The sequence below is a fragment of the Triturus cristatus genome, chromosome 3_1, assembly GCF_964204655.1.
Source record: "Triturus cristatus chromosome 3_1, aTriCri1.1, whole genome shotgun sequence".
NCBI lineage: Eukaryota > Metazoa > Chordata > Amphibia > Caudata > Salamandridae > Triturus > Triturus cristatus.
In genome coordinates this window covers 1,173,859,748-1,173,874,790 of record NC_140583.1, presented here as the reverse complement: position 1 = coordinate 1,173,874,790, position 15,043 = coordinate 1,173,859,748, and positions in this window count along the sequence as shown.

Below are 15,043 nucleotides of genomic sequence, written 5' to 3'. Positions count from 1 at the left end.
AAACTCCGAAACCGGTCCTAGGATGCTTGATTCCGGTCCAGGGAAGACATGGCTTGGCAGTTCTGGCTGGACTTTTCCCATGAGGCACAGGGTCAAGACTGATTTGCATATGGCCATGTCTGAACTGGGGTGGCATGGTGAGCAAAATACCGATGGATTAAACCCAGATCTGTGACTGGGGGTGAATGTTTTGCTAATGTGCAACATTCCGTCCCTCATCTTGTGTGTTTTGCTGTTCGCCCTATGTGGGAAGGGTATGCCCAGATGTGGGTCCTGTGCTCACTACGCCACTGGAGTCAAGCTATCCTGGGTGAAGAAGGGTGAAACCCCGAAACCAGTCCTAGGATGCTTGATTCCGGTCCAGGGAAGACATGGCTTGGCAGTTCGGGCTGGACTATTCCCATGAGACACACAGTCAAGACTGATTTGCATATGGCCATGTCTGAACTGTGGTGGCGTGGTGAGCAAAATAACAATGGATTAAACCCAGATCTGTGACTGGGGGTGAATGTTTTGCCAATGTGCAACATTCCGTTCATCATCTTGTGTGTTTTGCTGTTCGCCCTATGTGCGCAGGGTATGCCCAGACGTGGGTCCCATGCTCACTATGCCACTGGAGTCAAGCTATCCTGGCTGAAGAGGGGTGAAACCCCGAAACCTTTCCTAGGATGCTTGATTCCGGTCCAGGGAAGACATGGCTTGGCAGTTTGGTCTGGACTGTTCCCATGAGGCAGAGAGTCAAGACTGATTTGCATATGGCCATGTCTGAACTGGGGTGGCGTGGTGAGCAAAATAACGATGGATTAAGCCCAGATCTGTGACTGCGGGACAATGTTTTGCCAATGTGCAACATTCTGTCCACCATCTTGTGTGTTTTGCTGTTCGCCCTATGTGGGAAGGGCATGCCCAGACATGGGTCCCGTGCTCACTATGCCACAGAAGTCAAGCTATCCTGGCTGAAGAGGGATGAAACCCCGAAACCGGTCCTAGGATGCCTGATTCCTGTCCAGGGAAGACATGGCTTGGCAGTTCTGGCTGGACTTTTCCCATGAGGCACAGGGTCAAGACTGATTTGCATATGGCCATGTCTGAACTGGGGTGGCGTGGTGAGCAAAATAACAATGGATTAAACCCAGATCTGTGACTGGGGGTGAATGTTTTGCCAATGTGCAACATTCCGTCCATCATCATGTATGTTTTGCTGTTCGCCCTGTGTGGGAAGGGTATGCCCAGACGTGGGTCCCGTGCTCACTACGCTACTGGAGTCAAGCTATCCTGGCTGGAGAGGGGTGAAACCCCGAAACCGGTCCTAGGATGCTTGATTACGGTCCAGGGAAGACATGGCTTGGCAATTCGGGCTGGACTGTTCCCATGAGGCACAGGGTCAAGACTGATTTGTATATGGCCATGTCTGAACTGGGGTGGCGTGGTGAGCAAAATAACGATGGATTAAACCCAGATCTGTGACTGGGGTGAATGTTTTGCCAATGTGCAACATTCCGTCCATCATCTTGTGTGTTTTGCTGTTCGCCCTATGTGAGAAGGGTATGCCCAGATGTGGGTCCCGTGCTCACTACGCCACTGGAGTCAAGCTATCCTGCCTGAAGAGGGATGAAACTCCGAAACCGGTCCTAGGATGCTTGATTCCGGTCCAGGGAAGACATGGCTTGGCAGTTCTGGCTGGACTTTTCCCATGATGCACAGGGTCAAGACTGATTTGCATATGGCCTTGTCGGAACTGGGGTGGCGTGGTGAGCAAAATAACGATCGATTAAACCCAGATCTATGATTGGGGGTGAATGTTTTGCCAATGTGCAACATTCCGTACATCATCTTATGTGTTTTGCTGTTCGCCCTATGTGAGAAGGGTATGCCCAGACGTGGGTCCCGTGCTCACTACGCCACTGGAGTCAAGCTATCCTGGCTGAAGAGGGGTGAAACCCCGAAACCGGTCCTAAGATGCTTGATTCCGATTCAGGGAAGACATGGCTTGGCAGTTCAGGCTGGACTGTTCCCATGAGGCACAGGGTCAAGACTGATTTGTATATGGCCATGTCTGAACTGGGGTGGCGTGGTGAGCAAAATAACGATGGATTAAACCCAGATCGGTGACTGGGGTGAATGTTTTGCCAATGTGCAACATTCCGTCCATCATCTTGTGTGTTTTGCTGTTCGCCCTATGTGAGAAGGGTATGCCCAGATGTGGGTCCCGTGCTCACTACGCCACTGGAGTCAAGCTATCCTGGCTGGAGAGGGGTGAAACCCCAAAACCGGTCCTAGGATGCTTGATTACGGTCCAGGGAAGACATGGCTTGGCAATTTGGGCTGGACTGTTCCCATGAGGCACAGGGTGAAGACTGATTTTCATATGGCCCTGTCTGAACTGGGGTGGCGTGGTGAGCAAAATAACGATGGATTAAACCCAGATCTGTGAGTGGGGGTGAATGTTTTGCCAATGTGCAACATTCCGTCCATCATCTTGTGTGTTTTGCTGTTCGCCCTATGTGAGAAGGGTATGCCCAGACGTGGGTCCCGTGCTCAGTACGCCCCTGGAGTCAAGCTATGCTGGCTGAAGAGGGGTGAAACTCCAAAACCGGTCCTAGGATGCTTGATTCCGGTCCAGGGAAGACATGGCTTGGCAGTTCAGGCTGGACTTTTCACATGAGGCAGAGGGTCAAGACTGATTTGCATATGGCAATGTCTGAACTGGGGTGGCGTGGTGAGCAAAATAACAATGGCTTAAACCCAGATCTGTGACTGGGGGTGAATGTTTTGCCAATGTGCAACATTCCGTCCATCATCTTGTGTGTTTTAAGGTTCGCCCTATGTGGGAAGGGTATGCGCAGACGTGGGTCCCGTGCTCACTACGCCACTGGAGTCAAGCTATCTTGGCTGAAGAGGGGTTAAACCCCGAAACCGGTCCTAGGATGCTTGATTCCGGTCCAGGGAAGACATGGCTTGGCAGTTCGGGCTGGACTGTTCCCATGAGGCACAGGGTCAAGACTGATTTGTATATGGCCATGTCTGAACTGGGGTGGGGTGTTGAGCAAAATAACGATGGATTAAACCCAGATCTGTGACTGGGGTGAATGTTTTGCCGATGTGCAACATTCCGTCCATCATCTTGTGTGTTTTGCTGTTCGCCCTATGTGAGAAGGGTATGCCCAGACGTGGGTCCCGTGCTCACTACGCCACTGGAGTCAAGCCATCCTGGCTGAAGAGGGGTGAAACTCCGAAACCGGTCCTAGGATGCTTGATTCCGGTCCAGGGAAGACATGGCTTGGCAGTTCTGGCTGGACTTTTCTCATGAGGCACAGGGTCAAGACTGATTTGCATTTGGCCATGTCTGAACTGGGGTGGCATGGTGAGCAAAATACCGATGGATTAAACCCAGATCTGTGACTGGGGGTGAATGTTTTGCTAATGTGCAACATTCCGTCCATCACCTTGTGTGTTTTGCAGTTCGCCCTATGTGAGAAGGGTATGCCCAGACGTGGGTACCGTGCTCAGTACGCCACTGGAGTCAAGCTATCCTGGCTGAAGAGGGGTGAAACTCTGAAACCGGTGCTAGGATGCTTGATTCCGGTCCAGTGAAGACATGGCTTGGCAGTTCGGGCTGGACTTTTCCCATGAGGTACAGGGTCAAGACTGATTTGCATATGGCCATGTCTGAACTGGGGTGGTGTGGTGAGCAAAATAATGATGGATTAAACCCAGATCTGTGACTGGGGGTGAATGTTTTGCCAATATGCAACATTCCGTCCATCATCTTGTGTGTTTTGCTGTTCGCCCTATGTGGGAAGGGTATGCCCAGATGTGGGTCCTGTGCTCACTACGCCACTGGAGTCAAGCTATCCTGGCTGAAGAAGGGTGAAACCCCGAAACCAGTCCTAGGATGCTTGATTCCGGTCCAGGGAAGACATGGCTTGGCAGTTCGGGCTGGACTGTTCCCATGAGACACACAGTCAAGACTGATTTGCATATGGCCATGTCTGAACTGTGGTGGCGTGGTGAGCAAAATAACAATGGATTAAACCCAGATCTGTGACTGGGGGTGAATGCTTTGCCAATGTGCAACATTCCGTCCATCATCTTGTGTGTTTTGCTGTTCGACCTATGTGCGCAGGGTATGCCCAGACGTGGGTCCCATGCTCACTATGCCACTGGAGTCAAGCTATCCTGGCTGAAGAGGGGTGAAACCCCGAAACCGGTCCTAGGATGCTTGATTCCGGTCCAGGGAAGACATGGCTTGGCAGTTTGGGCTGGACTGTTCCCATGAGGCAGAGAGTCAAGACTGATTTGCATATGGCCATGTCTGAACTGGGGTGGCGTGGTGAGCAAAATAACGATGGATTAAGCCCAGATCTGTGACTGCGGGACAATGTTTTGCCAATGTGCAACATTCTGTCCACCATCTTGTGTGTTTTGCTGTTCGCCCTATGTGGGAAGGGCATACCCAGACATGGGTCCCGTGCTCACTATGCCACAGAAGTCAAGCTATCCTGGCTGAAGAGGGATGAAACCCCGAAACCGGTCCTAGGATGCCTGATTCCTGTCCAGGGAAGACATGGCTTGGCAGTTCTGGCTGGACTTTTCCCATGAGGCACAGGGTCAAGACTGATTTGCATATGGCCATGTCTGAACTGGGGTGGCGTGGTGAGCAAAATAACAATGGATTAAACCCAGATCTGTGACTGGGGGTGAATGTTTTGCCAATGTGCAACATTCCGTCCATCATCATGTATGTTTTGCTGTTCGCCCTGTGTGGGAAGGGTATGCCCAGACGTGGGTCCCGTGCTCACTACGCTACTGGAGTCAAGCTATCCTGGCTGGAGAGGGGTGAAACCCCGAAACCGGTCCTAGGATGCTTGATTCCGGTCCAGGGAAGACATGGCTTGGCAGTTCTGGCTGGACTTTTCCCATGAGGCACAGGGTCAAGACTGATTTGCATATGGCCTTGTCGGAACTGGGGTGGCGTGGTGAGCAAAATAACGATCGATTAAACCCAGATCTATGATTGGGGGTGAATGTTTTGCCAATGTGCAACATTCCGTACATCATCTTATGTGTTTTGCTGTTCGCCCTATGTGAGAAGGGTATGCCCAGACGTGGGTCCCGTGCTCACTACGCCACTGGAGTCAAGCTATCCTGGCTGAAGAGGGGTGAAACCCCGAAACCGGTCCTAAGATGCTTGATTCCGATTCAGGGAAGACATGGCTTGGCAGTTCAGGCTGGACTGTTCCCATGAGGCACAGGGTCAAGACTGATTTGTATATGGCCATGTCTGAACTGGGGTGGCGTGGTGAGCAAAATAACGATGGATTAAACCCAGATCGGTGACTGGGGTGAATGTTTTGCCAATGTGCAACATTCCGTCCATCATCTTGTGTGTTTTGCTGTTCGCCCTATGTGAGAAGGGTATGCCCAGATGTGGGTCCCGTGCTCACTACGCCACTGGAGTCAAGCTATCCTGGCTGAAGAGGGATGAAACTCCGAAACCGGTCCTAGGATGCTTGATTCCGGTCCAGGGAAGACATGGCTTGGCAGTTCTGGCTGGACTTTTCCCATGAGGCACAGGGTCAAGACTGATTTGCATATGGCCATGTCGGAACTGGGGTGGCGTGGTGAGCAAAATAACGATGGATTAAACCCAGATCTGTGATTGGGGGTGAATGTTTTGCCAATGTGCAACATTCCGTCCATCATCTTATGTGTTTTGCTGTTCGCCCTATGTGAGAAGGGTATGCCCAGACGTGGGTCCCGTGCTCACTACGCCACTGGAGTCAAGCTATCCTGGCTGAAGAGGGGTGAAACCCCGAAACCGGTCCTAAGATGCTTGATTCCGATCCAGGGAAGACATGGCTTGGCAGTTCAGGCTGGACTAATCCCATGAGGCACAGGGTCAAGACTGATTTGCATATGGCCCTGTCTGAACTGGGGTGGCGTGGTGAGCAAAGTAACGATGGATTAAACCCAGATCTGTGACTGGGGGTGAATGTTTTGCCAATGTGCAACATTCCGTCCATCATCTTGTGTGTTTTGCTGTTCGTCCTATGTGGGAAGGGTATGCCCAGACGTGGGTCCCGTGCTCACTACGCCACTGGAGTCAAGCTATCCTGGCTGAAGAGGGGTGAAACCCCGAAACCGGTCCTAGGATGCTTGATTCCGGTCCAGGGAAGACATGGCTTGGCAGTTCGGTCTGGAATGTTCCCATGAGGCACAGGGTCAAGACTGATTTGCATATGGCCATGTCTGAACTGGGGTGGCGTGGTGAGCAAAATAACAATGGATTAAACCCAGATCTGTGACTGCGGGTAAATGTTTTGTCAATGTGCAACATTCCGTCCATCATCTTGTGTGTTTTGCTGTTCGCCCTATGTGGGAAGGGCATGCCCAGACATAGGTCCCGTGCTCACTACGCCACAGGAGTCAAGCTATCCTGGCTGAAGAGGGGTGAAACCCCGAAACCGGTCCTAGGATGCTTGATTCCTGTCCAGGGAAGACATGGCTTGGCAGTTCTGGCTGGACTTTTCCCATGAGGCACAGGGTCAAGACTGATTTGCATATGGCCATGTCTGAACTGGGGTGGCGTTGTGAGCAAAATAACGATGGATTAAACCCAGATCTGTGACTGGGGGTGAATGTTTTGCCAATGTGCTACATTCCGTCCATCATCTTGTGTGTTTTGATGTTCGCCCTATGTGAGAAGGGTATGCCCAGACGTGGGTACCGTGCTCAATACGCCACTGGAGTCAAGCTATCCTGGCTGAAGAGGGGTGAAACTACGAAACGGGTCCTAGGATGGTTGATTCCGGTCCAGGGAAGACATGGCTTGGCAGTTCGGTCTGGAATGTTCCCATGAGGCACAGGGTCAAGACTGATTTGCATATGGCCATGTCTGAACTGGGGTGGCGGGGTGAGCAAAATAACGATGGATTAAACCCAGATCTGTGACTGGGGGTGAATGTTTTGCCAATGTGCTACATTCCGTCCATCATCTTGTGTGTTTTGATGTTCGCCCTATGTGGGAAGGGCATGCTCAGACGTGGGTCCCGTGCTCACTACGCCACAGGAGTCAAGCTATCCTGGCTGAAGAGGGGTGAAAACCCGAAACCGGTCCTAGGATGCTTGATTCCTGTCCAGGGAAGACATGGCTTGGCAGTTCTGGCTGGACTTTTCCCATGAGGCACAGGGTCAAGACTGATTTGCATATGGCCATGTCTGAACTGGGGTGGCGAGGTGAGCAAAATAACGATGGATTAAACCCAGATCTGTGACTGGGGGTGAATGTTTTGCCAATGTGCTACATTCCGTCCATCATCTTGTGTGTTTTGATGTTCGCCCTATGTGAGAAGGGTATGCCCAGTCGTGGGTACCGTGCTCAATACGCCACTGGAGTCAAGCTATCCTGGCTGAAGAGGGGTGAAACTACGAAACGGGTCCTAGGATGGTTGATTCCGGTCCAGGGAAGACATGGCTTGGCAGTTCTGGCTGGACTTTTCCCATGAGGCACAGGGTCCAGACTGATATGCATATGGCCATGTCTGAACTGGGGTGGCGTGGTGAGCAAAATAGCGATGGATTAAACCCAGATCTCTGACTGGGGGTGAATGTTTTGCCAATGTGCAACATTCCGTCCATCCTCATGTATGTTTTGCTGTTCGCCCTATGTGGGAAGGGTATGCCCAGACGTGGGTTCCGTGCTCACTATGCCACTGGAGTCAAGCTATCCTGGCTGGAGAGGGGTGAAACCCCATAACCGGTCCTAGGATGCTTGATTACGGTCCAGGGAAGACATGGCTTGGCAATTTGGGCTGGACTGTTCCCATGAGGCACAGGGTGAAGACTGATTTTCATATGGCCCTGTCTGAACTGGGGTGGCGTGGTGAGCAAAATAACGATGGATTAAACCCAGATCTGTGAGTGGGGGTGAATGTTTTGCCAATGTGCAACATTCCGTCCATCATCTTGTGTGTTTTGCTGTTCGCCCTATGTGAGAAGGGTATGACCAGACGTGGGTCCCGTGCTCAGTACCCCCTGGAGTCAAGCTATGCTGGCTGAAGAGGGGTGAAACTCCAAAACCGGTCCTAGGATGCTTGATTCCGGTCCAGGGAAGACATGGCTTGGCAGTTCAGGCTGGACTTTTCACATGAGGCAGAGGGTCAAGACTGATTTGCATATGGCCATGTCTGAACTGGGGTGGCATGGTGAGCAAAATAGCAATGGCTTAAACCCAGATCTGTGACTGGGCGTGAATGTTTTGCCAATGTGCAACACTCCGTCCATCATCTTGTGTGTTTTTAGGTTCGCCCTATGTGGGAAGGGTATGCCCAGACGTGGGTCCCGTGCTCACTACGCCACTGGAGTCAAGCTATCTTGGCTGAAGAGGGGTGAAACCCCGAAACCGGGCCTAGGATGCTTGATTCGGGTCCAGGGAAGACATGGCTTGGCAGTTCGGGCTGGACTGTTCCCATGAGGCACAGGGTCAAGACTGATTTGTATATGGCCATGTCTGAACTGGGGTGGGGTGGTGAGCAAAATAACGATGGATTAAACCCAGATCTGTGACTGGGGGTGAATGTTTTGCCAATGTGCAACATTCCGTCTATCATCTTGTGTGTTTTGCTGTTCGCCCTATGTGAGAAGGGTATGCCCAGACGTGGGTCCCGTGCTCAGTATGCCCCTGGAGTCAAGCTATCCTGAATGAAGAGGGGTGAAACTCCAAAACCGGTCCTAGGATGCTTGATTCCGGTCCAGGGAAGACATGGCTTGGCAGTTTGGGCTGGACTTTTCACATGAAGCAGAGGGTCAAGACTGATTTGCATATGGCAATGTCTGAACTGGGGTGGCGTGGTGAGCAAAATAACAATGGCTTAAACCCAGATCTGTGACTGGGGGTGAATGTTTTGCCAATGTGCAACATTCCGTCCATCATCTTGTGTGTTTTAAGGTTCGCCCTATGTGGGAAGGGTATGCGCAGACGTGGGTCCCGTGCTCACTACGCCACTGGAGTCAAGCTATCTTGGCTGAAGAGGGGTTAAACCCCGAAACCGGTCCTAGGATGCTTGATTCCGGTCCAGGGAAGACATGGCTTGGCAGTTCGGGCTGTACTGTTCCCATGAGGCACAGGGTCAAGACTGATTTGTATATGGCCATGTCTGAACTGGGGTGGGGTGGTGAGCAAAATAACGATGGATTAAACCCAGATCTGTGACTGGGGTGAATGTTTTGCCGATGTGCAACATTCCGTCCATCATCTTGTGTGTTTTGCTGTTCGCCCTATGTGAGAAGGGTATGCCCAGACGTGGGTCCCGTGCTCACTACGCCACTGGAGTCAAGCCATCCTGGCTGAAGAGGGGTGAAACTCCGAAACCGGTCCTAGGATGCTTGATTCCGGTCCAGGGAAGACATGGCTTGGCAGTTCTGGCTGGACTTTTCCCATGAGGCACAGGGTCAAGACTGATTTGCATATGGCCATGTCTGAACTGGGGTGGCATGGTGAGCAAAATACCGATGGATTAAACCCAGATCTGTGACTGGGGGTGAATGTTTTGCTAATGTGCAACATTCCGTCCATCATCTTGTGTGTTTTGCTGTTCGCCCTATGTGAGAAGGGTATGCCCAGACGTGGGTCCCGTGCTCAGTACGCCACTGGAGTCAAGCTATCCTGGCTGAAGAGGGGTGAAACTCTGAAACCGGTGCTAGGATGCTTGATTCCGGTCCAGTGAAGACATGGCTTGGCAGTTCGGGCTGGACTTTTCCCATGAGGTACAGGGTCAAGACTGATTTGCATATGGCCATGTCTGAACTGGGGTGGTGTGGTGAGCAAAATAACGATGGATTAAACCCAGATCTGTGACTGGGGGTGAATGTTTTGCCAATATGCAACATTCCGTCCATCATCTTGTGTGTTTTGCTGTTCGCCCTATGTGGGAAGGGTATGCCCAGATGTGGGTCCTGTGCTCACTACGCCACTGGAGTCAAGCTATCCTGGGTGAAGAAGGGTGAAACCCCAAAACCAGTCCTAGGATGCTTGATTCCGGTCCAGGGAAGACATGGCTTGGCAGTTCGGGCTGCACTATTCCCATGAGACACACAGTCAAGACTGATTTGCATATGGCCATGTCTGAACTGTGGTGGCGTGGTGAGCAAAATAACAATGGATTAAACCCAGATCTGTGACTGGGGGTGAATGTTTTGCCAATGTGCAACATTCCGTTCATCATCTTGTGTGTTTTGCTGTTCGCCCTATGTGCGCAGGGTATGCCCAGACGTGGGTCCCATGCTCACTATGCCACTGGAGTCAAGCTATCCTGGCTGAAGAGGGGTGAAACCCCGAAACCGGTCCTAGGATGCTTGATTCCGGTCCAGGGAAGACATGGCTTGGCAGTTTGGGCTGGACTGTTCCCATGAGGCAGAGAGTCAAGACTGATTTGCATATGGCCATGTCTGAACTGGGGTGGTGTGGTGAGCAAAATAACGATGGATTAAGCCCAGATCTGTGACTGCGGGACAATGTTTTGCCAATGTGCAACATTCTGTCCACCATCTTGTGTGTTTTGCTGTTCGCCCTATGTAGGAAGGGCATGCCCAGACATGGGTCCCGTGATCACTATGCCACAGAAGTCAAGCTATCCTGGCTGAAGAGGGATGAAACCCCGAAACCGGTCCTAGGATGCCTGATTCCTGTCCAGGGAAGACATGGCTTGGCAGTTCTGGCTGGACTTTTCCCATGAGGCACAGGGTCAAGACTGATTTGCATATGGCCATGTCTGAACTGGGGTGGCGTGGTGAGCAAAATAACAATGGATTAAACCCAGATCTGTGACTGGGGGTGAATGTTTTGCCAATGTGCAACATTCCGTCCATCATCATGTATGTTTTGCTGTTCGCCCTGTGTGGGAAGGGTATGCCCAGACGTGGGTCCCGTGCTCACTACGCTACTGGAGTCAAGCTATCCTGGCTGGAGAGGGGTGAAACCCCGAAACCGGTCCTAGGATGCTTGATTACGGTCCAGGGAAGACATGGCTTGGCAATTCGGGCTGGACTGTTCCCATGAGGCACAGGGTCAAGACTGATTTGTATATGGCCATGTCTGAACTGGGGTGGCGTGGTGAGCAAAATAACGATGGATTAAACCCAGATCGGTGACTGGGGTGAATGTTTTGCCAATGTGCAACATTCCGTCCATCATCTTGTGTGTTTTGCTGTTCGCCCTATGTGAGAAGGGTATGCCCAGATGTGGGTCCCGTGCTCACTACGCCACTGGAGTCAAGCTATCCTGGCTGAAGAGGGATGAAACTCCGAAACCGGTCCTAGGATGCTTGATTCCGGTCCAGGGAAGACATGGCTTGGCAGTTCTGGCTGGACTTTTCCCATGAGGCACAGGGTCAAGACTGATTTGCATATGGCCATGTCGGAACTGGGGTGGCGTGGTGAGCAAAATAACGATGGATTAAACCCAGATCTGTGATTGGGGGTGAATGTTTTGCCAATGTGCAACATTCCGTCCATCATCTTATGTGTTTTGCTGTTCGCCCTATGTGAGAAGGGTATGCCCAGACGTGGGTCCCGTGCTCACTACGCCACTGGAGTCAAGCTATCCTGGCTGAAGAGGGGTGAAACCCCGAAACCGGTCCTAAGATGCTTGATTCCGATCCAGGGAAGACATGGCTTGGCAGTTCAGGCTGGACTAATTCCATGAGGCACAGGGTCAAGACTGATTTGCATATGGCCCTGTCTGAACTGGGGTGGCGTGGTGAGCAAAGTAACGATGGATTAAACCCAGATCTGTGACTGGGGGTGAATGTTTTGCCAATGTGCAACATTCCGTCCATCATCTTGTGTGTTTTGCTGTTCGTCCTATGTGGGAAGGGTATGCCCAGACGTGGGTCCCGTGCTCACTTTGCCACTGGAGTCAAGCTATCCTGGCTGAAGAGGGGTGAAACCCCGAAACCGGTCCTAGGATGCTTGATTCCGGTCCAGGGAAGACATGGCTTGGCAGTTCGGTCTGGAATGTTCCCATGAGGCACAGGGTCAAGACTGATTTGCATATGGCCATGTCTGAACTGGGGTGGCGTGGTGAGCAAAATAACAATGGATTAAACCCAGATCTGTGACTGCGGGTAAATGTTTTGCCAATGTGCAACATTCCGTCCATCATCTTGTGTGTTTTGCTGTTCGCCCTATGTGGGAAGGGCATGCCCAGACATGGGTCCCGTGCTCACTACGCCACAGGAGTCAAGCTATCCTGGCTGAAGAGGGGTGAAACCCCAAAACCGGTCCTAGGATGCTTGATTCCTGTCCAGGGAAGACATGGCTTGGCAGTTCTGGCTGGACTTTTCCCATGAGGCACAGGGTCAAGACTGATTTGCATATGGCCATGTCTGAACTGGGGTGGCGTTGTGAGCAAAATAACGATGGATTAAACCCAGATCTGTGACTGGGGGTGAATGTTTTGCCAATGTGCTACATTCCGTCCATCATCTTGTGTGTTTTGATGTTCGCCCTATGTGAGAAGGGTATGCCCAGACGTGGGTACCGTGCTCAATACGCCACTGGAGTCAAGCTATCCTGGCTGAAGAGGGGTGAAACTACGAAACTGGTCCTAGGATGGTTGATTCCGGTCCAGGGAAGACATGGCTTGGCAGTTCTGGCTGGACTTTTCCCATGAGGCACAGGGTGCAGACTGATTTGCATATGGCCATGTCTGAACTGGGGTGGCGTGGTGAGCAAAATAGCGATGGATTAAACCCAGATCTGTGACTGGGGGTGAATGTTTTGCCAATGTGCAACACTCCGTCCATCATCTTGTGTGTTTTTAGGTTCGCCCTATGTGGGAAGGGTATGCCCAGACGTGGGTCCCGTGCTCACTATGCCACTGGAGTCAAGCTATCCTGGCTGAAGAGGGGTGAAACCCCGAAACCGGTCCTAGGATGCTTGATTCCGATCCAGGGAAGACATGGCTTGGCAGTTCAGGCTGGACTAATCCCATGAGGCACAGGGTCAAGACTGATTTGCATATGGCCCTGTCTGAACTGGGGTGGCGTGGTGAGCAAAGTAACGATGGATTAAACCCAGATCTGTGACTGGGGGTGAATGTTTTGCCAATGTGCAACATTCCGTCCATCATCTTGTGTGTTTTGCTGTTCGTCCTATGTGGGAAGGGTATGCCCAGACGTGGGTCCCGTGCTCACTACGCCACTGGAGTCAAGCTATCCTGGCTGAAGAGGGGTGAAACCCCGAAACCGGTCCGAGGATGCTTGATTCCGGTCCAGGGAAGACATGGCTTGGCAGTTCGGTCTGGAATGTTCCCATGAGGCACAGGGTCAAGACTGATTTGCATATGGCCATGTCTGAACTGGGGTGGCGGGGTGAGCAAAATAACGATGGATTAAACCCAGATCTGTGACTGGGGGTGAATGTTTTGCCAATGTGCTACATTCCGTCCATCATCTTGTGTGTTTTGATGTTCGCCCTATGTGGGAAGGGCATGCTCAGACGTGGGTCCCGTGCTCACTACGCCACAGGAGTCAAGCTATCCTGGCTGAAGAGGGGTGAAAACCCGAAACCGGTCCTAGGATGCTTGATTCCTGTCCAGGGAAGACATGGCTTGGCAGTTCTGGCTGGACTTTTCCCATGAGGCACAGGATCAAGACTGATTTGCATATGGCCATGTCTGAACTGGGGTGGCGAGGTGAGCAAAATAACGATGGATTAAACCCAGATCTGTGACTGGGGGTGAATGTTTTGCCAATGTGCAACATTCCGTCCATCATCTTGTGTGTTTTGCTGTTCGCCCTATGTGAGAAGGGTATGCCCAGACGTGGGTCCCGTGCTCAGTACGCCACTGGAGTCAAGCTATCCTGGCTGAAGAGGGGTGAAACTCTGAAACCGGTGCTAGGATGCTTGATTCCGGTCCAGTGAAGACATGGCTTGGCAGTTCGGGCTGGACTTTTCCCATGAGGTACAGGGTCAAGACTGATTTGCATATGGCCATGTCTGAACTGGGGTGGTGTGGTGAGCAAAATAACGATGGATTAAACCCAGATCTGTGACTGGGGGTGAATGTTTTGCCAATATGCAACATTCCGTCCATCATCTTGTGTGTTTTGCTGTTCGCCCTATGTGGGAAGGGTATGCCCAGATGTGGGTCCTGTGCTCACTACGCCACTGGAGTCAAGCTATCCTGGGTGAAGGAGGGTGAAACCCCAAAACCAGTCCTAGGATGCTTGATTCCGGTCCAGGGAAGACATGGCTTGGCAGTTCGGGCTGGACTATTCCCATGAGACACACAGTCAAGACTGATTTGCATATGGCCATGTCTCAACTGTGGTGGCGTGGTGAGCAAAATAACAATGGATTAAACCCAGATCTGTGACTGGGGGTGAATGTTTTGCCAATGTGCAACATTCCGTTCATCATCTTGTGTGTTTTGCTGTTCGCCCTATGTGCGCAGGGTATGCCCAGACGTGGGTCCCATGCTCACTATGCCACTGGAGTCAAGCTATCCTGGCTGAAGAGGGGTGAAACCCCGAAACCGGTCCTAGGATGCTTGATTCCGGTCCAGGGAAGACATGGCTTGGCAGTTTGGGCTGGACTGTTCCCATGAGGCAGAGAGTCAAGACTGATTTGCATATGGCCATGTCTGAACTGGGGTGGCGTGGTGAGCAAAATAACGATGGATTAAGCCCAGATCTGTGACTGCGGGACAATGTTTTGCCAATGTGCAACATTCTGTCCACCATCTTGTGTGTTTTGCTGTTCGCCCTATGTGGGAAGGGCATGCCCAGACATGGGTCCCGTGATCACTATGCCACAGAAGTCAAGCTATCCTGGCTGAAGAGGGATGAAACCCCGAAACCGGTCCTAGGATGCCTGATTCCTGTCCAGGGAAGACATGGCTTGGCAGTTCTGGCTGGACTTTTCCCATGAGGCACAGGGTCAAGACTGATTTGCATATGGCCATGTCTGAACTGGGGTGGCGTGGTGAGCAAAATAACAATGGATTAAACCCAGATCTGTGACTGGGGGTGAATGTTTT